General features: G+C 45.1%; 2 protein-coding genes across 2 annotated transcripts in view; one reads left to right on the top strand and one right to left on the bottom strand.

Moving 5' to 3' along the window:
- The window catches only part of Hic2 (HIC ZBTB transcriptional repressor 2), a 35553-nt gene extending 17482 nt beyond the window's left edge, over positions 1–18071 (bottom strand). Inside the window, exon 1 of the mRNA XM_076863200.1 lies at positions 17988–18071. The gene's annotated coding sequence lies outside the window, so the exon portion shown is untranslated. The remainder of the gene's footprint in view (positions 1–17987) is intronic.
- Positions 1–25835, top strand: part of Ube2l3 (ubiquitin conjugating enzyme E2 L3) — a 128010-nt gene that overhangs the window by 12778 nt on the left and 89397 nt on the right. The gene's annotated exons all lie outside the window — the stretch shown is intronic.

Raw genomic sequence — 25835 nt, forward strand, 5'->3', positions numbered from 1 at the left:
TTTCAGTTTCAAAACCAATCATGGTAACTAATAATTTCAAGAATTAAAAAGAAAACTTCTATCACCACTACTTCATAAAGAAAACACTTCAAAAATTCAAGAATCACCTCTCCAGTAGAGGAGTTCTCCCAAGAAAGGGAGACCAGCAACCTTTTATCCATATTGCTGCCAGGGCTGGTAAAAGTTCTGAAGCAAGTTAGCATTAGGAACCACTGCCCTACCCTAGGACACAGTGTAGACTGAGATGGCAGGCATCTTTTGTTTGGGCATCAAAACCACTTCCCACTGGGTGTGGTGGCACATGTCTGTAATCCCAGCGACTTGCAAGATTGAGGAAGGATGATCACAAGTTCAAAGCCAGCCTCTGCAACTTAGTAAGGCACTTAGCAACTCAGTGGGACCCTGTCTCTCTAAATTAAAAAAAAAAAAAAAAAAAAAAAAAAAAAATTTAAGGGCTGGGGATATGACTCAGTGGTTAAGCACCCCTGGGTTCAATCCCCAGTACCACCACCACCACCACCACCACCACCACCACCAACAACAACAACAACAACAAAAATAAATAAATAAATAGATAGATAGATAGATAGATAAACAAAACACTTCCCAGGCCCCACTCAGACTTACCAACCAAGTCCTGCATTTTAGCCCCTGAAGATTCAATGTGTAAGAAAAGGGGGATATTTTAAAATAAGACAAGGACTGTTCCAGAAAGAACGAGAACTTCAAAAACCCATCAAAAAAAAAAGATAGGTTATACCAAATATTGGCCAGGCAGTGAACAGAGTGAATTCTTATGCACTTTAGAAAACGCTAGGATGGTATCTTTTAAAGGTAAAAACATACAAATCCTTTGGCTCCAAAAACTGAGGTATCACCAACAGGAATGTGTGTGTATGTTCACCAAACCACAGGCAGACACGCTCATGGAAATTGTTTTACCAAAAACCAACTTCAGAACAACTCCTATGCCCACCCACAGGGAAAAGGGTATACTTATAACCCGAAACTATAAAGAACTATGGCCCAGCAGCAAAGAGGACCAAATGTTAAGGTTGAACCATATCAATTTGCTGTGTAGAAGTCAAAAACAGGGGGCTAGGGTTGTGGGCTCAGGAGTAGAGTATTTGCCTACCACATGCGAGGCCCTGGGTTCGATCCTCAACACCACATATAAACAAACAAATAAATGTGTTGTGTCCAACTTCAACTAAAAAATAAATAAATAAATAAAAGAAGTCAAAAACAGCTGCTTGCTAATTTCATATTATTTGACCCACACTTGACATAAATGAACCATAAACACTGTTAACTAAAGAAGCCAAATCCAAAAAAAGTACAAGGTAGTGTTTCACTTACATATATTCAAAAGCAAGTAGCACTAATCCACCACTACTAGTGAGAAGGGGGCATCAAGAGTGGCTGAAAGGGCACACTACCAAGTTTGGAGGTTGTTTCTCTTCCTGGATGGTGATTACACAAGCATGTTCATTCCTGATGAATTCTTGAAACTATGCACATATTTTCCATAGGACATATTGCAATTCTTGGCAGTAAACAGCAACTTTCTAGAAGTGAGACAAAGATTTATTTGGTACTACTTAGTAAGTAGACCTAGACCAAACCGTGACCTCCCCTGAACCTCCAATCACAACACAGGAAGTGGAACACTGCAGGTCAACTGGCAAAGTAGCAATCCTATAGGATGGAGTGTCTGTCCTGAAGATGGAACTCAAAAGGATTAGACAGGAACCCAAGGAAACCTAGAAAGTGCTTAAAAATGTTATTAGTCTGCTACCTAAATATGAAAACAACCTAACAATGTGTCTTTTTAATTTCCTATGGTTTGACACTTTCAAAGGGGATGTTGTTGATTAACAACCCTAAAAGGCAAGCCCAGGAAAGAAGAGGAGATTTGTTCAAACAGAACACTTAAGAATATCCAGTAAGAGTGGGCTGGGGTTGTAGCTCAGTTGTAGAGTACTTGCCTAGCATGCATGAGGCACTGGGTTCGATTCTCAGCACCACATATAAAATAAACAAAATAAATGCCCATCAACAACTAAAAAAATTAAAAAAGAATACCCAGTAAGGGCCACAAGAGGGTCCCCAATGCAGTAGCTGGATATATCAAAAGGAGGAAGCCAAGACAAAACTGGGCAAGGCTCACAGGAATTTAGAGTAAAAAGGAGTTTCTGGGGAGAAAAAAACCGCCCAGAAATCAGGATTTTTTTTTTTCAAATGGAGGTAGGGATGGAGATCTAAGATAGACACACCTTGGACATGTATCAGTTTTATTTATGTTTTTAGTTGTAGATGGACATAATACCTTTCTTTTATTTGTTTATTTATATGTGGTGCCGAGGATTGAACCCAGGGCCTCACATGTGCAAGGCAAAAGCTCTTCCACTGAGCCATAACCCCAGTCCCATTGTTGTTTTGTTTGTTTTGTGGTGCTGGGGACTGAACCCAGGGCCTTCTGCATGTGACGCAAGCATTCTACCAACTAAGCTATATCACCAACCCACCAGTTTTATTTTTATTCATTAGGTTTTATTTATTTATACAGTACTGGAGACTGAACTCAGGGCCTCATATATGCTAGCCAAGTATTCCACCACTGGACTATACCCTTAAGACTTTTTTATTTATTTTTTAAACACTTTTTTCTTGTGAGGAAAAAAGTTAACCTAGGGCCTCCTGCACACTAGGCAGGTGCTCTACAATCAAGCTACATCCCCAGCCTCAGAGTTTTAGAAAACAATTTTTTTTTGGGGGGGGGGTTGCTGGAGATTTAACCTGGGTGTGCTATACTACTGAGCTACATCTCCAGCCACACACACCCCACCCCGCCACTCCACCCTTGCTTTTTTGAGACACAGTCTTGCTAACCTAACCTGTTCAGGGCTTCACTAGTTGCTCAGACTGGCTTTTGAACCTGTGATCCTTCTGCCTCAGCCTCCCAAGCCACTGGGATTACAGATGTGTGCCACCATGCCTGGCTTAAAAGTAATTTTAAAGGAAAAATTAGGAAACTACTGTGGAAAATATTACAATCTAGGGTCCTGAGCCAGAAAAACCTCCAGGTGTTGTAATTTACAGAGATGAGGATCTCACCTGTCCAGCAGGTAAGCTGAATTTTTGGGGGGTGGGGTGGGAAGACGGGGGACAACCAAGGATTGAACCCAGTTTGAATTCAGGAGTGCTTAACCACTGGGTCACATCCCCAGCACTTTTTATTTTGCGACTAGGTCTCCCTAAGTTGCTTAGAGCCTCATTAAGTTGCTGAGGCTGGCCTGGAAATTTCTGACCCTCCCAGCACCTCACCGAGCTCAGCAAGGAAATCAGAAGAATTCATTTGGACTTGAGGGAAAATGCTCAGTTTCACTGTACTTTAAAATTGTATCTCAGGGATGCTAAAAGAATCGTTTAGCATTAAGGAAAAAAGTTAGAAAACTATAAAATAAACAGGCACTTGTCTGCCTGGAGGAACATTCGCTCAAGGGTAAAAAGCAGTCTACTCAGGAGGCAACGAAAGAACAAAAACCCTAAAATCAACCAAATGGTCACTGCTAATAGAACATGTGATGATGTGTGGAAGCACACCACCTAGACTTCTTTAAAAGTTGGGCTCAGTGGTAGAGCACTTGCCTCACATGTGTGGGGCACTGAGTTCAATCCTCAGCACCACAAAAAAATAAAACAAAATAAAGGTATTATGTCCATCCACTACTAAATTTTTAAAAAAAAAATTTTTAATTTAAAAAAAAAAATCTGCTGGTGTTTTAGGGTCCAGATAGATAGCAGCAAACAAAAAAGAAAAGCTAAGGCTGGGCATGGTGGCATACATCTATAATCCTAGTGGCTCAGGAAGCTGAGGCAGGAGGATATAGCAAGTTCAAAGCCAGCCTCAGCAAAAGCGTGGCACTAAGCAACTCAGTGAGACCCTGTCTTTTTTTTTTTTTTTTTGAAAGAATTTTAATATTTATTTTTTAGTTATTGGCAGATACAACATCTTTGTTTGTATGTGGTGCTGAGGATCGAACCCGGGCCGCATGCATGCCAGGCGAGCGCGCTACCGCTTGAGCCACATCCCCAGCCCTAGACCCTGTCTTTAAATAAAATACAAATAGGGCTGGGGTTGTGGCTCAGTGGTCGAGTGCCCCTGAGTTCAATCCCCAGTAACCCTCCCCACCAAAAAAGAAAAGAAAGAAAAGCTAGAGAATGGTTAACAATTCAAAAGCATGGTGACTTCTGAAGGCGGGTAGGGATGAGCTAGAGAAAAGTGCCATGTGGGTGTCCAAGGCACTCAGGGAGGCTGCTTCTTACTTGGAGATGGGGCACCCAAGGTGTTCTGCTTAGTGGGACACTATTAATAGCATAGTGGGGCATATATTATATATCTAATATATGTAAGTTTACACCATCTAGTCACTACCTTTGTAAATAACTTCTTAGAACTCAATCTCTAAGTGTACTAAGAGAGCTGAGTCTGCTCTGTGAAGAAGTCCTAAAAAGAAGGGAGTGGGGGCATGTGTGGTTTGATACCTTCCAGATCCAGGTAGGAGCCAAAAAGGCTAAAGCTGAGGAACCTCCCAGAGCACCTCTCTCCTGCCACCTAAGAGGTTACCTGTTTCAGAGACCCAGTAAGCACAGCAGTTCCCACAGCATTGAGCAACTAAAGAAATAATACACAGATGAGAGTTTTGGAGGGCTCAGTTCCCATAGGAGATAACCCAGAAAATATCACTCTGTCCTAATAAATACAAAGCAATAGAAGCCAAGCCTTCTATAACCAGAAGAGCAGGTATATCTAACCCAACAGAGTTGCCCAGGAGAGGAAAGTCCTAGGTATCCTTCCAAGCAGTGGACAAGGAGGAAGGGCAGAGCCAGGGTTATTTTATGTGAAAATATCAAAGTCCAGAACACTTGGCTCAGTGGTATAGTACCTGTCTAGCATGTGCAAGGCCCTGGGTTTAAATTCTAGCTCCACAAAAAAAAATGAGAAATAAAATAAAATTCAACCAAAGGCTAGAACACAACTTCCCCTGTGCAGCTCCTTAGCCAAGCCCTCTCCTGAGTCAGTTCTGGTTTGAAGCCCAATCAACCCTGAGTTGTCCTGCTCAAACATCTGCAAGTCACTCCCTGCTTAAAGCTTTAAATGGATTCCTAATGCCTGGAATGAAGTCCATGCTCCAACCTGGCACGCAGAGTTCTTCTCAGAGGGGCACTAAGCCCCGCTTTCCTCTTCCCCAATCTCACCTATGAGAACCCTACAGACTATGCTCTCTGATAGGATGACCTTTCCCACTGGATCCCTTCCTCTACCAAGCCTGTCCTACTTTTCTCCTCCCTCCTCACCCAACAGCAGCATTTTCTGTCAGCATAACTCCTCTCCTGTTCACCCTGATCGCCACACTAAACAGCACCCTCAAATTAAGGGTCATTGTGTCCCAACCAACCACAGCAGCAGCAATGGGCATGCAGCAGGCACTCATAAACATTTGTTAGGTGAGAAAATGCCAATGACGAAGAACAAAGGCTAAGAAGAGAGAAGCTGAAATAATACATGAAAGATGATAAGGTGGCACAGTGCTCTCCCTTGTCACCATTCCATAATCGTATTGTCAACATTCTTAAAAATTAGACTGGGCATGCTGTAATCCCAGCAGCTCAGGAGGCTGAGACATGAGAATCCTGAGTTCAAAACCAGCCTCAGTAACAGCGAGGCACTAAGCAACTCAGTGAGACCCTGTCTCTAAATAAAATACAAAATAGGGTTGGGGATGTGGATCAGTGGTCGAGTGCCCCTGAGTTCAATCCCCTGTATCAAAAAAACAAATAAATAAAGTTAGTGAGGGCTCCCAAAGAGCTTTTGATTATGTGGCTTCTATGTTACTGTAGATTATATGTTACTGTTCTAGTTACTCTACTAAAAAAAAAGATCATTTTTTTTAATCACTTGATTTAAGCTGGGCATTATAGCACACACCTGTTATCCCAGCACCTCAGAAGCTAAGCAAGTTTAAGTCCAGCCTCAGCAACACAGTAAGACACTGTTTCAAATTTTTAAAAATAAAAGAAATAAAAGAACTAGGGATATAGCTCAGTGGCAGAGTGCCCCAGATATCAGATATCGACAATAAATCTATTTTACATCAACATAAACATTTTTTAAATATATTTTTAGTTGTAGATGGACACAATACCTTTATTTTACTTATGAATTTTTATGCAGTGTTGAAGATTGAAGCCACTGCCTCATGTGTACCAGGAAAGTGCTCTACCACTGAGCCACAACCCCAGACCCAACATAAACATTTTTTAAAGATATTTTTTTAGCTGTAGATGTACACAATACCTTTATTTTATTTATTTATTTTTATGTGGTGCTGAGGATTGAATCCAGTGCCTCACACATGCTAGGTGAGCACTCTACCACTGTGTCACAACCGCAGCCCAACATAATCATTTTTATGGGAAAAAAAAAAAAAAAAGAGGCACACCATTTTGAAAGCTGAGCGCAATGTCACACCTATAATTCCAGCAACTCAGGAGGCTGAGGCAGGAGAATCTCAAGTTCTAAGTCAGCCTCAGAAACTTGTCTCAATTTTTTTTTTAAGAGAGAGATAGAAAGAATTTTTTAATATTTATTTTTTAGTTTTCGGTGGACACAACATCTTTATTTTTATGTAGTGCTGAGGATTGAACCCAGCGCCCCACACATGCCAGGCAAGCGCGCTACCGCTTGAGCCACATCCCCAGCCCCTCAATTTTTTTTTTTTTTAAGAGAGAGAGAATGAATTTTTTTAATATTTATTTTTTAGTTTTCGGGGGAAACAACATCTTTGTTTGTATGTCGTGCTGATGATCGAACCCGGGCCGCACGCATGCCAGGCGAGCGCGCTACCGCTTGAGCCACATCTCCAGGCCTCAATTTTTTTATATTAAAAAATTTTTTAGTTTGAAGTGGACGCAATATCTTTATTTTTTATTTATTTATTTTTAATGTGTTGAGGATCGAACCCAGCGCCCCGCGTAGCCAGGCGAGAGCATGCCAGGCGAGAGCGCTACCACTTGAGCCACATCCCCAGCCCTCAAATTTTTAAATCTTAAAAATAAAGATTGTGTGTCCACCTACAACTAAAAAATAAATATTAAAAAAAAAACTTAAAAATCTTAAAAAATTTTTAAAAGGGTTGGATTACAGCAGGCGGTGGTACAGGTTAAATCCCCAGTACCAGAAAAATGAATACATTTAGTGAGAAGGCTGACACCGTTTCACCCTTTGTAAATCTCTTTAATATTTGGCTTCATTCAAGCACTGGATCCTCTTTATCCGCTGGTGTACTGAGTCTGTTAGGATCTGTAGTTTTGATTGAAATTTATAAAGAAAACTGGTCTTATCCAGAAAGAAGGAATTTTAATTTTAAGGAGTATTTTAATCTTTTCAGTATTTTAACCTTTGTCTATATTTGTCTGAATTTGTCTATATATGCTATATTTCTTTGATTTTACATTAGAATTCATTGAGTGATAGTTTCTTAAAATTCATAATCCACAGGGCTGGTGTTGTGGCTCAGTGGTAGAGTGTTTGCCTAGCACGTGAGGCACTGGGTTCGATCCTCAGCACCACATAAAAATGAATAATAAAATAATAAAAAAAAACCTCATAATCCACAGATTTTAGGAATAGAACCTAGAACTTCACACATGCCAGTCAAAGCAAGCATACTACCACTGAGCTCCATCCCCAGCTCCTTGTTTTTTAGAGACATACATAGGTATAGCTATGTTGCCAAGGCTGGTCTACAACTCCTGGGTTCAAACAATCCTCCTGTCTCAGCCTTCCCAGTAGCTGGGATTATAGGCATGCATAGGAATACTCAGGAATTCTATGACATCAAGCACTGACAAGCATTTGGAAAATATTGATTGACTTGAGTTAATCAGTTTCTTCCAAATATTGTCACATTTCATTATACAACACCAAGAAATCCCATGAGTCAATGGCTCACTGACAAGCCCATTGTGGCCAGAGCTAAGGCATGACTGGGTAACTGGAAATCCCTGGAACTGCTGCTCCCCCTCTGTGCCTCCCCCCAACCCCCGCCTTTTTTTTTTTTTTTTTACTTTGATGTACCTGGGAAAAAGGGATTGGTCTTGAGGTTGTTTTTCTAGACTGCATTACATGGGCAAGGTATGTAAAACTATTAAGGGACAGGGAAGGCAAAGTGAAAGGGGGAGACAGCTTCAGGTTAGGCCTCAGCTAAACTTCCTTGCTGGGACAAAGGAATAGGTTCTCCACTGGGGCAGCTCTCTGTGACTACTGCTAATTCTCCTGACTAGTGTGGTCTTAGTTAGTGTCCTGGATAGGGAGTGCCCTCATTTAAATGGTGAAGACAGCCAGGGTAGGGATAGTGAAGAGGAATGAGGGCTAAGGAGCAAGGTAGTAGTGGGAACACAGGCTTTCCTCATGACTCCTCTTTTGCTCTGTGTATCTTATCAGAGAGAAGTCTGAGTGCCAAGCTCACAATGATACCATTTTCCAAAATTCTAATTTTCCCTTGAAAGCTCAAATTTTTCATTGGCAACAAATGATTTTCCTTAAAGGGGCAGGCTCACTTACTTCACTTGAGAAAATGTCTAACAAAATTCTCCAGGTCCACACATGAATACACTTTTGTCTGTCATTCTTTTTTTTTTTTTTTTTGGGGGGGGGGTGCGCGGCGATACCAGGGATTGAACTCAAGGGCACTCAACCACTGAGCCACATCCTCAGCCCTATTTTGTGTTTTATTTAAAGACCGGGTTTCACTGATTTGCTTATCGCATTGCCACTGCTGAGGCTGGCTTTGAACTCGGGATTCTTATGTCTCTGCTCAGGAGAGCTGCTGGGATTACAGGCATGTGTCACCACGCCTGGCTCTGGCTGTCAATCATTCTTTTTTTCTTTCTTTTTTTTTAGGAGGACACTAGAGATTGAACTCAGGGGCACTCAACCACTGAGCCTCATCCTTATTTTATTTTATTAAGGGAATTGCTTAGTGCTTGCTAAACCACTGAAGCTAGTTTTGAACTCCTGATCCTCCTGCCTCAGCCTCCCCAGCCACTGGGATTACATGTGTGTGCCCCCATGCCCAGCTCTATCAGTCATTCTTTAAAGCACAAACAATGTTCCATGAGGAAAAAGCAGTCAGTTTGGTTTCCAGTTCAAACAAATGTTAAGTCCTTTTCCTGGACACACTATTGTACTTGAGTCTGTAGCAGAAGAGTCTAAGCATTATTCCCACTTCATCATACAGAGTATTAAAAAGTCATGCACGGTGGTACCTGTCTATACTCCCAATGAATTGGGATCACAAGTTGAACTTGTGAAAGATCACAAGTTGAACTTGTGAAAGATCACAAGTTCAGGGCCTGCCTCAGCAATTTAGCAGACCCTCAGTAACTTAGCAAGACCCTGTCTCAAAATAATAAATAAATAGAAAGTTCTGGTCTCCTGCCCAAATAAAAGAATCAAGGGTGGAGATTTAATACCTAGTCACCTATACTGGCTCCTCTGGATAAGTGTATGACTGGCAGTCACAATTTGCTGCAAGGTGAAAACATGACTATGAAGAGGGATGCCACATGAAGTTAAGTGTCAACATGGGCCAAGGGCTAATAACTTCAAAGCATTATGAAAAGCATCCAAGGATCTATAAACAATTCTTTGAGAATAGCTGACATGCACTGTCTTGAATATTTCTAATAAGCCATTTTCTAGGCAAGGAAAATAAGGCCTTTAGAGGTTAAGGACTGGCACACAGAAGAAAGAGGTTTGACACTGGAGTCCTCTTCCGACCAAAATGTAAAAATCCTGAGCAACAGGCTTCCTACCAACTGAAATGCCATTTCAAATGGCATCCACAATTATTTGCAGAAACTATCACAAGAAAGGATCTTCTTCCTGGGGGCTTGTTAACTCACAGACCAGCAAGACTCCCTCAGAGCAATGTTGCTCCTGTGCCTGCTGGCTAGGCAAGCTGTGGACCTGTGGGCCCTGTGCACCTGGAGGCAGAGGGGCTCCATGGGGGAGGGTGCTACCAGGAAGCAGGATGTGTATGCTGCCTGCTGGGGGCATGAAGTCAAAGTCTCCTCCTGCCCAAAGCAGCCAGTCCTGCTGGCCTTATCAGGGTCAACACATGCATGGAATGTGGGACTTTGGAAATAAACCTCTTTCCTTACCCTGCAAGGGAGCTGCCTGGGGCTCACACCTGGCTCAGGTTCACTCACCACAGTCAAAAGGCAACCCAAGCCCACTGTTTCATGGCCTGGTAGCACTGCAGAAAGCCAAGGCTTAATCCCTTCCCTCATCACTCAGAACCCCTGGGCTCCTCTATCAAGAGGGCCCGCCCTGCCTCTCACACCACCAGTCTCCCCTTACACCATCAGCAGCAGTGTATGTATACTTTTCAATGAAAGAATCCCAAGAAAGAAAGGTAATCAACTTGAAGTTCCCTGAAACACGCAGACTATCTCCACAGGTCTCTTGTAGAAGTGTTCAGCAAAGCAACATTTCCATGGAGCAGATTCTAATATGCCAGAAGGTAAGGAGCAGTGATAAAAGATAAAGATGGCCCAGAGAACCCCTTCTCTGCCTTGGTCCTTGGGGGTAAGGAGGGATCTGCAAGGGATCACCCTCCAGCTCTAGCAGGTATTCCCTAACCCACTCAAAATGAAAACCTTAGCTGTCCTCCAGTCCAAGCACTGCTCAGAGTTAAGCAGCTCTCACAATTCTGTTTAAGGTTTCCACACACTGCTTACTGTTAGAACTTCTCTACCCACTGTGTGACTCTAATTACTTAACTTCCCCGAATCCCTTGTATATTATAGATTAATAAAGGGCTGCAGATGATCAGGACAGGAACATTCTGGAGATTATAAATTCAGATGTAAAAAATACCAACCACAAGGCAGTGGCACACACCTGTAATCCCAACAACTTCAGAGGGTGAAGCCAGAGGATTGCAAGTTCAAGACCAGCCTCTGCAATCTAGTGAGATACTACCTTAAAAAGGGATGGACGTGGTGGCACACACCTGTAATCCCAGCAGCTCAGGAGGCTGAGGCAGGAGGATCAAAAGTTCAAAGCCAGCTTCAGCAACAGCGAGGCACTAAGTAATTCAGTGAGACACTATCTCTAAACAAAATACAAAAAACGGCTGGGGATATGGTTTGGTGGTTGAGTGCCCAAATTCAATCCCCCCTCCAAAAAATAAAATAAAATAAAATAGCGGAACACGGTGTCACACACCTGTAATCCCAGCAACTCAGGAGTCTAAGACAAGAGAATCACAAATTCAAGGCCAGCCTCAGCAACTCAGTGAAACCCTGTCTCAAAATAAAACACAAAAAGGGCTGGGGATGTGGTTAAGCCAATGAGCACCCATAGGCTCAATCCCCAGTACCAAAAAATAATAAAAATAATAAAATGGGAAGGATATAACTCAGGGGTAAAATGTCCTTGCGTTCAAACCCTCGAACCTCCAAAAACAAAAATAAAAACAGGCCAAACCTCCCATAATGTCCTATTCAAAATTATTACTCATCTTATAATGAAAGCATTATGTGCTTAAAAAAGTTAATAATAATAATAAATCTCACACACACACACACACACACACACACACACACACACAGCAGGCTTGTTGGCACACACCTATAATCCAGTGACTTGGGAGGCTAATGCAGAAGAATTCCAAGTTTGGGGCTATTCTCAGCAACTTTGGGAGACACTGTCTCAAAAAAAAGAAAAAGAAAGGGGGGGGGGCTAGGGATGTAGCTTAGTAAAGCTCCACTGGGTTCAACCCCCAGTACCAAAAAAAAAAAAAAAAAGAAACAAAGAAAGAAAACCAAATGCTTACCATGGAGCTGGGGATATAGCTGAGCACAGGATAAGGCCTCCAAACAAGGGGCCACCCCACTTCCACCACAACCTTTCTAGCACTGTCAGGAACTCTGCAGAAAACCATCTTTCATTTACAAAGTTCCCACAGCACCTGCCAGACAGAAACCCATAAGCTGCCTTCCACAAAAAAGAAAGGTCATAAGGTCCTGGGGAGAGGTGGAGTAAAGAGGAAAAAGAGCCAAGGCAGGAATTCACCCCCAGGAACACTCATTCCCAAGACAGAACTCTCTAGACTCACATACCAAATCTAACCCAAGATACACAGAGCAAAAGAGGAGTCATGAGGAAAGCCTGTGTTCCCACTACTACCTTGCTCCTTAGCCCTCATTCCTCTTCACTATCCCTACCCTGGCTGTCTTCACCCTTCTAAATGAGGGCACTCCCTACCCAGGACACTAACCAAGACCACACCAGTCAGGGGAATTAGCAGTAGTCACAGAGAGCTGCCCCAGTAGAGAACCTACTCCTCTGTCCCAGCAAGGAAGTTTAGCTGAGGCCTGGGCCTAACCTGAAGCTGTCTCCCCCTTTCACTTTGCTTTCCCTGTCCCTTAATAGTTTTATATACCTTGCCCATGTAATGCAGTCTAGAAAAACAACCTCAAGGACCAATCCCTTTTTCCCAGGTACATCGAAGTCAAAAAAAAAAAAAAAAAAAAAAAAGGCGGGGGTGGGGGGGCACAGAGGGGGAGCAGCAGTCCCAGGGATTTCCAGTTACCCAGTCATACCTTAGCTCCGGCCACAATGGGCTTGTCAGTGAGCCACAAGGTACCCAAATTTCATTGTGTTAGGCCCTGCCAGGCTACACAGGGGTCAACAGGAGAACAAGAAGGCAACTAAGCAACTATGCAAGGCTTACTCTGGAAACTCAGAGTGTAGAGTCAGCAGGACACAGTCCTGAGGCCTGGGTTCCTCCTGTGGCTCATCCCTCTGTGCCTGATGTTCCCCTATAAGGGAATAAGACCAGTTTATTCTGTCCATTCATTCAATGGGTGACTGCTAGTCCCACTGGCCCTCAGAATAAAACAGTTCTGAACATCCCAGGTTACAACAATGGCCTACACAGCCTCATCACTAGCTTGATTCTATTATCAACAAATATATATCACTTGCTAGAGCAGTGATTCTCAAACTTGGCCACACACCTAATTCACAGTAGGAAAACCAGGTGCCAGGGCCCACCCAGAGCTGCGCTCCCAGGGAACCTGATTTATAGCTGGAAGTAAGAGCCAGGCCACTAGCACACAAGTCTCTGCCAATCAGCACAGGCAACAGCACTGCTAAAAGGACATGAGTCTATATTCATCACCCTAAAAAACCCCAATGTGTTCATACAGGCACAGGCCACTAAGGTCCCAGGCCCCACTCTCACTCCTCATTCACTTTGTGAGCAAGAATTCACCAAGAACTTATCATCTTCCAAGACAACAGAATAAGGGAGCTTCAAGGCCACAATATGAGATTAGGATTAGGACATTCTCCCCCCTTAAACGGTCCACAAATGGGCTGATGAAGAAGTCAACAGGGTTCACTCCAGTGTGGGAATGGGAGCAGCCCCTTTCCACATGCCGGAGGATGTACCCACCCACCCAGAGGCACTGCTAGGAATGAATCCTGAGGCCCCAAAATGAAATAAAACACCTCTGCATAGCAGCTACATCTATGCCACAGCCAACTGTCCTTCCATCTCCACAACAGGTAAACTCCTACCTAAGTATCCACCTGACTAAACTCTTTCCTAAATTATTCTGGGAATCCCCAGGGGAAAGATGGGGAGACTTGATGGGACAGACTGCCTTTCTATACACCACATAATCCCTCCTCATCCACACCGACTATGTACTCAGAGGTGAATCACCCTCAAACAGGGAACAAGCACCTACTATGTGCTAACGTTCCACAGCACCTACTATGTGCTAACGTTCCACAAGGAACACCAGGGCCCTTTGACTTAAAGGTATCTGGCGGACCCATCACTTCTCACCTTGGAGGAGGTCTTGGAGGAGGTCTTGGAGGTTAGAAAGACCTCCAGTTCCCCTGCTCTAACCCAAAACCACACTTCCCCTTCCTCTAACCACTGACATCATGAAGAAAAACATGGGAAGTTGGTGAGGAGGGGTTTCATCAAGCCTGGCAGCCTTCCCCAAAGGTCCCAGGGAGCTTCTTAAGTTTAATCTCCCCAACTCATCCAGCCACACCCCTCCTAGGGCTCTCCCTTCTTATGGGACCTAGAACCAGCTCTTGGCCATCCTTTCCTGATCAGATTCACTGGGGTCGCCACCAGCTTTTCTTGCTTTGCCACTCCTGGCTAACACTAGGCTTAAGGCCCTCCTCACAGCCCTCCCCTAGACCAGGTCTCTAACCCTTAGGGCAAGGCCCTTCCCAGCAAGAAGCAAATTCTGGTGATATCAGCTGGACTCAAACTGGACAGGTTTGTTTGGAAGCCCCTAATGAGGAACCAGAACCTATTCTTGGGAGGGGACTGTTTTCCCTATTCTTTCTTAGCAGGATCCCAGCTCTCTCCCTACACATTTTATGAGCCCTCACAGGCTCTGAAGTGAAAGGCATTTACCCTCCAGTCCTAGAACAAGTTACTTAACCTCCCAGTATCACTTCCGAATCATAAAAGGATTCGTGCTGAATCAGGATTTCAGAAAAAAACGCACAAGGGCCCCTATCACCCAGCCTTAAAACCTACCAGTGGTAGGCAAGTCTATGAGCACCAGGAGGCAGAGACCAGCACAATTCAGTCTAGCCATGGGGGGCCAAACACCAAATTTGTGCTCAGAAAATGTGGCTGAATGAATAAAATGGTTGCAAAAGATCCTCACAAGTGTCTAATAGACAGCAGGTACCCTTGGATTGGCTTCTTGACACATTTGTGGGTCCACATTTTCAGGCTTTCCTGACCATGTCCCGGCCCATTCTTCATGCTGCCTTTTGAAAACCTAGAGCAATACTCCCTGACTAAAATTGCTCATCTCCAAGCCAACAGCAAACCAGCATGGCATCCAAGGCTCTGCTCTAGCCCACGACTAGCTCCTCCCACCATGCTTCCATGCCACACAGCCCTTATTACCTCATCTTATAATTGTCTGTCTGTCTGTCTTCCCCATGCTGAACTCTGGAGGACAGTAATACATGGATGCATTCTCAAATTGTTCCTATTTTAAATAAAGGGCTGCTCAAGTATGGAGAATTAATCACTGTTCAAGGTTGCACTGAAAGTAAAGGTACCTAGAGTAAATGGCAGAGTAAGTCTGGCACTCCATACTTCCTGACAAAGTCCAGTTCCCCTCTCACTAGCCATGCTCAGCCAGGCTCCAAGGAGCCAGAAGGGAAGGAACCTCATTACTTCTTCCAGAAAGTGAGAGCTGATTCCCATACCAGCAGGAGGGGTCCAGGAGGAAGAGCTCCCATCCTCCTAGTGATTGGGTTCTGAGGGCAGTGGCTCTCAGCACCAGTGGGCAAGATCAGGTATGGGGTGGGGCTGATAGCTGCTCAAGGTCAACAGGCCAAGAAAAAAAGGCAGAGCACAGGTCCCCTGGGTAAACTGAACTTTATTCCTTTCTCACTCTTCTAACACAGGAGAACTCCCAGCCAGCCCTTCTCCAGAGTCTAGCTGCTGATTAAAAGGCGCTCCCCCCATCCCCTCCCCCTTCCACCCCTCAGATCTAACCCCAACAGACAATAAGAACTCCCAGGAAGGCAGCAGACCCTGCAACTCAATAATGCAAAACCCTGTTGCTCCAAGTCCACAACAGCTGACTTCAAGTGGATCCGAGGCTGTGCTTATTAACAAAATGAGAAATCTGATCTACGGAAAGAAAACACTATGTGAGGATTAATCCACGACTGAAGCTTATGGAGAAGGCTAGGCTGTTGGCCAAAGCTAGGGAGCAAGGACAGGATCATATCAACCTATCCCCAGAGCAGGGGTCAGGGCGCATCACCTCTGCCCCACCTGCACCTCCTATTCTCCTTAAAGCAATTGCAGCAATCATTTCAGTTTTGCTTTAATTAAAAGCCAGGCTCCCTCAGGCTGCTCCTTCCTCTATGCAGAGCCAGCAACCAGAGGGAAATTTTTCTTTTCAGGAATCGCTTGTAAAAACTCAGTGACTAATCTACAAGTCCCAACAACTGGCAGGAAAGCACTGCAGGGAGAAATTCTGGGCACGCAGCAGCACTCAGTCACACTGCCAGAGAAGCTGAGCAACAGGCACTCAAAAACATCCCAAAACTGGCCTACAGGAAACCAGAAACCATAGGAAAGCCAGTCAACCTGGAAGTTCTGACCTCCCCTGTGGCACTCAGGCAGGTGGAGATCCTCCTCCCAGCCTTCGTCTAAGTCTGTCTTGTGGAGCCCAGAGATTTTCAAAATAACCTCAACTACACAGGACAGAAGGTTCATTTACAAGCAGGGCTGCTTATTCCCTGGAATCACCCTATACTAAAGGACTCAGTTCAGCACCCCAATATCAGCCTCCCACCTCCTCCCTCGTGTTAAGAGCCCACTCCACTAAACGAGCAATCTTACCACATAGCTTTGTCTCTAGAGGCCAGCCTCCCATCTGCTTTTTCAGACCACTTCAGCAACCCTGCTCCACTGAGCATACAGTCTTTCCTTGAGCCAGGACTACAAACAGGCCACATGGCCTGTGCTCCTGAAAAATGTCTTCTTGAGGCCCAGGAAGTCCAAACATTGGCAGATGGGAATGGAAGTGAAGAAGCAAAGCCAGGAGCCAGGGAGCAATAATGCTAGATCCAGAAAGGTCTTGGGTGCAGGGTGACTCCATCTGTGGTCCCTGGTGGGTAGTCTCAAGTGCAGCCTAGAATCTCCTGAGGCCCCGCCACTACTTGCCAGCTCTCCCCCTCTCCCAGGGGCAAGAGGCACAGCAATCCTCACATCAGTCAACAATCCACCACCACAGGATTCCTATGGGCAAGGCTCTGCCCCTCCCCTCCCCCCATATATGTCAGAGGGGTGGCCTCCCTGGGTTACCCCTTCTGCTAGTGGGGGGTAAGGGGCTGGGAACATAGCTTTCCAGATGTGTTTGGCAATTCTTACTAGAAAAGACACTGGGGATAGAAGATAGAGGGTAGCAGAAGACAAGGATAAATAACTTCACCACAGCTCAGCCAGTCAGGTTCAGCACTGGGCTCCAGTCCCCAGTCAGTTCCATGCTGTTCTGGGTGGGGCCGCTGGGAGCATTATCTGGCCTCATTCCCTCCTCTCCTTAAGTCACTGCCCCCCAGGGAGAGGCATTTTCTCCCAAACACACACACCCAGGCCTGTGTGAATGTGAACCACCTTGGAAGATAAACACAGAGTGACAAGCTGAGGCCCCTTAGCCCCCTCCCTTAGCCGGCCAGTCCCCTCCCTTGCCAGCCGACCCCCTCCCCCAAGCCCATCTCTCTTCCTGCCAAGCGGCTGCCTACAGAAAAGGTCTGGGGGCAGGGCAGCAAGCCCACCAGCCGCAGAGCCTGGCCCTCTGGGAACAGCCCCTCCAGACCCGACCTTGCCCAGATCCGGGCCGGTCTTACTGAGGGGAAGGGGACAAGGGAAAAAGGAGTGCAGACGGTACTGGACAGCAGTTCTGGAAATTGCAAAATCTTTTAGCTAAGGGCGGCCGTAAGGCACAGGGCCGTTTGCATAATGGGAACCCGCGCGCCTGTCAGGCAACGTAGCTCGCCCGACGCTGTTCGGATTAGATTGCTAATGAAAAGGCACAAAGAGTCGGCGCCCGCTCGCCCGGCGACCCCCGCTCCACAGACCCGCGCCCCAGGCCTGGCGCGGCCCTGGGGGCTTTGTGCCCGGGAACCCCGCCGCCTGCGCCCCGCCGGGCACCCGGGCCACAAAGCCCAAGCTGGCTGGGGGTCTCGCGTGCTCCCGCATCCAGGCCAGGTTGATGCGCGCGCCCTCCCACGCCCGCAGCTCCACGTCGCTCGGGCTCGCGCGCGTCCACGCCCCTCTCCCTGTGGGTGCACCCGGTCCTCGGCCCCCGCCGGCGCCCCCACACTCGCCGCTGCCCCTCACCTCGTGTGCGTCGGCGGCGGCGCTCCGCCCATCAGCCGGCCGGCTCTGTCTGCGGCCCCTCGTCCTGGGCGCCCGGCCCGCGCCGCCCGCGCCCGCCCCGTCCGCCCGCCGCCGGCCCGGCTCGGCTCCCCGCCCAGCGCGCCCCGAGCGCCTCTCACAGCCGCCCGCTCGGCGCCATCTTGGAAGCTTGTGACGTCGGTGCCGCCCGCTCACCCCTGACCCACATCTGAATGGGCGAGCGACGGGGCGGGATCAGGGTGAAGGGACGGGCCCGTTTCGGGGGCGGGGCATGCGGGGCGGGGCGGGGCCAGCAAGCGGTCGGAGGGCTGGGCGGGTAGGGTGGCCGCCGCGCCGCGCTTTGGGGGAGGGGCACGCAGGAGGACCCTGGGTCTGAGACCCCCGACTCCCAACCAGCTCCCGACCCGGGAGCCAGAGCTTGACCTAGGCCTCGCGGCCGAAACATTCAGACCTCACACTCCCTGTAGACAGGGACAGGCTCATGCCTAGCCCCCGAGCTCAAGGCTGACCCCCTCTGAGCCTGACCCTGACCCTGACCCCTCAGAGCCCCCAGTCAGGGACCCCTAGCGGTCTATGCCCAATTTCCCCGACCCCTTCGTGCCCCGTGCTTCCCGACCCCCGCTGTGGCCGCACTCTAAAGACTCAGCCCCCAGGGACTGCAGGCTCCTTGGTCTGGGCTCCTGGGGAGGCCAGGGTCGTTCCTGTCCCGGGAAGAATGGGAGTCCTGGAACACCTGACCCCAGCGCCAACAGGGAACCCCGCTCCTGCACCCCGGCGAGCAGGCCCTACCTGCTCAGAGGGCGCGGAGGTCCTGAGCACGCTTGCTTCAGCCAGCCCCTTCCGGTGACCGCAGCCCCTCGCAGGCCCCAGGGGTTAAACGGCGCGCCCAAGCTGGCTCTCTTGGACCCAAGGCTCATGGGCGTCATTTAAATGGACTTTCAAGGGCTGGGGCTAGCCATGAGCCATGACCACTTCTCTAGGGAGTTACTTAATGGACCTCTCTCTACTCTGAATACCAAACAAAGGAACACACCACTGTTAAGGTCGGAGAAGTCTGAAAGGAGCCGGGAATCTGCTTTATAGGGAAATTGTGACCTAGCTCCAGTCAAGACTGAAACTCAATTCTATAACCCTTCGCAGAGGCTAATTATGCGACCATTCTTTGCTAATCAGTGTATAAGTTCAATGCAATCCTAACATGACGTTTCTTAGACTAAGCAAAATTGTAAGTTCACCTGGAAGAATAAATAGCCAAATACAGCTTTCATCTCCCCAACCTCTTGGGAAGAAAGAAAAAGAAATGAGGGTAGACTTGCCCTATCAGAAATTAAAACAAATTATAAGGACTGGGAGGATGTAGTTCAGTGGTAGGGCGCTTGCCTAGCATGTTGGAGGCCCTGGGTTAAATCCCCAGTACAGGGGTGGGGGAGATGTAGAGCTACTGTAGTCCATTCAGTGCAGTACCTGCCAAGAAGAAATAGAATAGAATATCTAGAAATGTCCTAGAAATGGTAAGAACACAGTAGATGAAAAAGGAAATATCAAATGTCTGTGTAAAAGGAGATATCAAATGTTCCTGAAGAAGAAAAGGAATGAATATTCCATAAATAGAACTCAGCTGAGGATTCACTGTGTGAAATAACTGGGGGGCGGGGGGGGGGGGGGGGGGAGCCAAATGATCTTCTAAACAAAGAAATACAAATTAAATCTACAAGAGGCTGTTTTCTTTAAAAATAAAAATTTGTTTCAAATGATAGCAACCAAGCAAGCGGGGGTCTGTTGGGTAATCACTCACTTATATTGTTGGAAGCATATAAATTGCCTCAAAGTTTCTGGATGCGAATTTAGCAGTATGAGCCAAAAACTTCTTTTTTTTTTAATTGTAGATGAACACAATATGTTTATTTTTATTTATTCATTTTTATTGGTGCTCAGGATTGAACTCAGTGCCTCACATGTGCTAGGCAAGCACTCTACCAGTGGGGTACAACCCCAGCAAGCCCCCCCAAAATTTTTTAAATGATTATTCTTCCTTGGGCAAGTATTTCTGTCGTTCTGGGGAAAATAATCACATTTTCAGATCCTGTGCTTTGTTGTATAATCAGATGGTAAGCTTGGACTCCAGTGGCTAATGGTGCACCTGAGACTTAATAGACACTCAGTAGTCACTCTTTCATTTGCATTTGGAAATTAATACACAATAATATTATTTCAAGTGTTATTTATAATAATGAAGAACTCATACACAAAGTAACGCTGACAATAGGAAATTGGTTAAATGAGCCACATAACAGAATGTTAAGTAGCCATCACAAATGGTGTTCTTTTACTTAAATTTTAAGTGGAGGTTTCTCATTATGTTGCCCAAACTGACCTGGAAGTCCTGGGTTCATAGGATTTTCGTGACTCAGCCTCCTGAATGGCTGGGACTGCAGTTGTGCTGCCATGCCTGCCTTTCAATTTTTCTTTTTTCTTTTTTTTTTTTTTTTTTTTTTTTGGACTGGAAATTGAACCTGGGGCACTTTACCACTAAGCTACACCCCCAGTCCTTTTATTTTTTTATTTTGAGACAGGGTCATGATAAGTCACTAAGGTCTAGCTAATTGAGGCTGGCCTCAAATTTGCAATCCTCCCACCTCAGCCTCCCAAGTATCTAGGATTACAGGTGTGCACTGCTGTACCTGGATATATATATATATATATATATATATTTTTTTTTTTTTTTTTTTAATAGTTCTTGGAGCCAGGTATGCTGGCACACACCTGTTATCCCAGCAACTGGGAGGCTGAGTCAGGAGGATCTTGAGTTCAAAGCCAGCCTCAGCAATGGTGAACTGCTTAGTAATTCAGTGAGAACCTGTCTCTAAATAAAATACAAAATAGGACTAGGGGTGTGGCTTAGTGGTTGAGTGTCCCTGATTTCAATTCCCGATACCAAAAAAAAAAAAAATAGTTCTTGGATATATATATATATATATATATATATATATATATATATATATATATATATATACACTCTTACCTTTTACTACTAGAGTAGTTTACTACAAGTAGAATCTATGGGTTAAATGATATGGGAATTTTCAATATTTTTAAATAATTTTTTAAAACATTTTTTAGTTGTAGCTGGACACAATACCTTTATTTTATTTTCATGTGGTGCTAAGGATCAAACCCAGTGCTTCACGTATGCTAGACGAGTGCTCTGCCTCATCTAGCATAACCCCAGCCCTCAGTCATTATTGTTGTGTGCTTGTGTTGCTGGAGACTGAACCCACAGGCTTGCATATGTTGGGCAAATGCTCTAATGCTGAGCTACATTCCAAGCCCTGGGATTTTCTATTTTAATGAACCCTACCAGATATAAATTCCCAAAATGATGTATCAATTCAATTATTGTAGGTAAACTTTTTTCCTCCTCCTTTAGCTTTTCTGGACATTCTGAGATATCCATGCTTAGTACATATTCTTTTTATCTTTTCTTTTCTTTTTTTTTTTTTTTGGTACTGAGAATTGAACCCCAGGGACACTTTACCACTGAGTAGCATCACCAGCCCTTTTTTTTTTTTTTCTTTCTTTCTTTCTTTCTTTCTTTTTTTTTTTTTTTTTTTTTTTTTTTTTTTTTTTTTTTGAGATAAGACCTGTCTAAATTGCTAAGGCTGGTCTCAGCTTCCAAGCTGCTGGGATTACAGGTGTGCACCATGGCACCCAACTTACATATTCCTTTTAAAATCAGAAAAAAAGGGGCTGGAATTGTAGCTCAGCGGTAGTGAGCTCGCCTTGCATGTGCGAGGCACTGGGTTCTATTCTCAGCACCACATACAAATAAATAAAAATAAAGGTCCATTGACAACTAAAAAAATATTATAAATAAATAAATAAAATCAGAAAAAGGAACAACATGTAAATTAGTATAGCCATGTGGAAAAGAGTATATAAATTCCTGAAAATACATAAATAAAGCTAGTGTGTAGTGATGCACACCTGTAGTCCCAGGTACTCAAGAGACTGAAAATGGAGGATCACAAATTGCAGCCCAGCCTGGACAATTAAGCAGGACCCTGTCTCAAAATTAAAAATAGGGGCTGGGGTTGTGCGTTCAGCAGTAGCGCACTTGCCTAACATGTGTGTGAGACACTGGGTTTGATTCTCAGCACCACATATAAATAAATAAAATAAAAGTCTATCAATAACTAAAAAATTGGGGCTGGGGATGTGGCTCAAGCGGTAGCGCGCTCGCCTGGTATGCGTGCGGCCCGGGTTCGATCCTCAGCACCACATACAAACAAAGATGTTGTGTCCGCCGAAAACTAAAAAATAAAATAAATATTAAAAAATTCTCTCTCTCTCTCTGTCTTTAAAAAACAAATAAAATAACTAAAAAAATTTTTAAAAATTAAAAATAAAGGACTAGGGGCTGGGGTTGAGTGCTCACCTGACACACATGAAGCACTGGGTTTGAACCTCAACACCACATAAAAATGAAGTGGGGATATTTGTGTCCACCTACAGCTAAAAAATAAATAAATAAACAATAAAGGATTAGGGATGTAGCTCCTTGGTAGAGCACTTGCCTTGCATTTGCAAGGCCCTAGGTTCAATCTCTAGTAACACACACACACACACACATTTTCTCACAAAGAAAGTCCCATGCCTCTCAAGTTTCCACACCCCAGCTCAAGCCACTTTGGAAAACTCTGTTCCTTAAATATGCCTTAAAGTTTTCTCTCAACTCTGGCATTCGAACCCAGCTCCTCCTACCTGGGTCATCTTTCTCCCCACCTCTACCTGGTAAACTCCTTCTTAGCTCAGATACCACTTCCTACGGGAAATCTACTTTGATACCAAGCTACTCACCCTCAGACTGTCCTGATATTGAGTCTACTCTTGTAGACTCAGTACCTGACTCATACCTGGCACCAAGTAGGTGATCAATTAAAAGTCAAATGAGCCAGGCTTGTGCCTATAATCCCACTAGCTTGAGAGGCTGAGGCAGGAGGATCATGAGTTCAAAGCCAGCCTCAGCAAAAAACTTAGCAAGGCCCTAAGCAACCCAGCAAGCCCCTGTCTCAAAATAAAATATAAAGGACTGGGGATGTGACTCAGTGGTAAAGCGCCCCTGGGTTCAATCCCTACTACCAGGAAAAAAAAATGTCAAATGAAGGACTGAAATTAATAAATTTCCCCCAACGCCCCCTTTCCCCTCCTGTCTCAATACACCTCACCTCCTGTTCCTAAAGCCATTTAAATTCATTCACTTGTGTCATAAAAAAATATGATGCTGTGGGTGGTATACATGGGTGGGTAGAATGGTACTATAGAAGCCTGGCACTCAGGGTTGGGGGGTAAAGCTTAGTAGCAGATTGTTTGCTTACAAGGCATAAGGCCTTAAGTTCAATCCTCAGCACTGGGAAAAAAATAAAGAAAGAAATGGCTGGGGATATAGCTCAGTTGGTAGAGTGCTTGCTTTGCGTTAAGGCCCTGGGTTAGATCCCCAGCACCAGGGGGAAAAAAAAAAAAGGAAAGTAAAAGAAATCTGGCCTTCTGGTTACCTACCTGCATAGCAGAAAGAGAGACCCACCTAAATTCTGATGGTTAATTTTGGCTCCCAATATTAAGTTCTCATTCTATACAAGGGCAAAGCACTTTATACATATGGACTTACTATCCTTCATTACCACTAGGAAAGGGATGCACTCTAGTGCTCTATTTTATGGATGAGAAAACTGAAGGTCAAAAGAGGTTTAGTTGCTTGCCTGTGACCTGCCCAAGGAGTTTGAACTCCAGCCCCTCCGACTGACAGGAGCTGGGTTCTCCCCAGCCTCTTCCTGTCCCCGCAGGGGTGGTACTATGGTGTTCTACCACAGAGGTCATCCCTAGTCCTTTTTTTTTTTTTTTCCCCACCCCTCAGTACTGAGGCTTGAACCCAGGGGCACTTAACCACTGAGCCACATTCCCAACCATATATATTTTTATTTTGGGACAGTGTCCTACTAGATTGATCAGGGTCTTGCTAAATTGTGGAAGGACAATTAAATTTAACTTGTTATCTTCTGCCTCTCAGCCTCCCAAGCCGCTGCTGATGTCAGGTAAGGGCCATTGTGCCAGACTCTAGCTGCTCTTTCTAAAGAAGTTCCTTTTTACTTTCCACACTGTCTTCTGATTTCCACACCAACCCCACATGGTCATGATCTTATCGATGTATGAGCTTTCTTGCTGACTCTTTCTCATCCTCACTAGAATGTGAGCTCTGTGTAAATCAGGACAGTTCACTACTTGTTCACCACTGTAGCCTGTGCCTGGCCATCCAAGGTCAATAATGCTTTGGTGTTCTTGTAAATTAAAGATGAGACAAAGGCCAAACACAAATAGGAGGCAGAGGGCTGCCTGGGAGAACCATATTCAAAGTCCTAAAGAGAGAGAAGGCTTTAGGAGGTACCCAGAGGTTGTTGTTGGCCAGAGCTGGTGACATGGAATGTGGCATGGGACCATGAGGTGTGATGAGAAACAAGAAATGGGGAATGTTGTCAGTTCAGGGCAATATCTGAGGTTTTTGTCCCAGAGGCCTGAGAATACTGCTAAAGAATTCTAAGTAGGTGGGGCAAGAACAATTTTGCAATGCAGGTGTGTGCAGGAACCCAGTCCACCAGTAACCCAGGGAAGGTGGCAGGGAACACAAGCCAGTTCTAGAATCCCAGCTGAAGGTTGGACAGTGGCATGATTACTAGGGTGTATTCCTTGCCTCTATTCCCAGCTACTCAGGAAACTGAGGCAAAAAGATCCCTTGAGTCTAGGAGTTCAAAGCCAGTCTAGGCAACATAGGGAGGCCCTATCAAAAATAAATAGGCAGATGGGGGTCAGTGATTAAGCACTCCTGGGTTTAATCCCCAATACCACCCAAAAAAAAAAAAAAAAAAAAAAGAGAGAGAGAGAGAGAGAGAGAGAGAGAGAGAGAGAGAAAGAAGGGGCTGGGGATGTGGCTCAAGCAGTAGCGAGCTCGCCTGGCATGCGTGCGGCCCAGGTTCAATCCTCAGCACCACATACAGACAAAGATGTTGTGTCTGCCAAATACTAAAAAATAATAAAATTCTCTCTCTCTCTCTCTCTCTCCCTCTCTCTCACTCTTTCTAAAAAAAAAGAAAAAAAGAAAAAAAGAAAGAAAAAGAAAAGGAATAAAGAAAGCTGGAGCAGAAAACCCACAGGAGGAAGAAGGATGTGAAGGGTAGTGTTGAGAGAGGGCTTTTCACATTTAACTCAATGTTCTGTGTTACTGGAATTGTTATTCTGTTTTACTTTCATTATTTATTTAGTACCAGGGGTTGAATCTAGGGACACTTAAACACTGAGCCACATTCCCAGTTCTTTTTTTATTTTTATTTTATTTTTGTGACAGGGTCTCACTAATTTGCTTAGGGTCTCACTATGTTGCTGAGGCTGAGTTTGAACTTGGGATCCTCCTGCCTTAGCCTCCCCAGGGATTGCAGGCATGCACCACCACACCCAACTCTTAAATTTTTTTATTGATTTACTTTTTATAGATGGTGTCTTGATATGCTCCCCAGGCTGGCCCTAAACTCCTGGACTCAAGAGAGTTTTTGTTTTTTTTTTTTTCCTCCTTGTAGTACTGGGGATTGAACTCAGGACCTCATGAATTCTATGAGTTCAAATATGGTAGACAAGCCCTTTACATTGGACTACACCCTCAGCCCTTTTATTTATTTATTTTAATTTCATGGCAGGGTCTAAGTAAGTTGCCCAGGCATACCTCAAAACTTTCAGTCTTCTTGCCCCAATCTCCTAAATAGCTGGGATTATGGGTATGTGTTCCAC

The sequence above is a fragment of the Callospermophilus lateralis genome, chromosome 1 (assembly GCF_048772815.1).
Source record: "Callospermophilus lateralis isolate mCalLat2 chromosome 1, mCalLat2.hap1, whole genome shotgun sequence".
In the NCBI taxonomy this organism is placed as follows: domain Eukaryota; kingdom Metazoa; phylum Chordata; class Mammalia; order Rodentia; family Sciuridae; genus Callospermophilus; species Callospermophilus lateralis.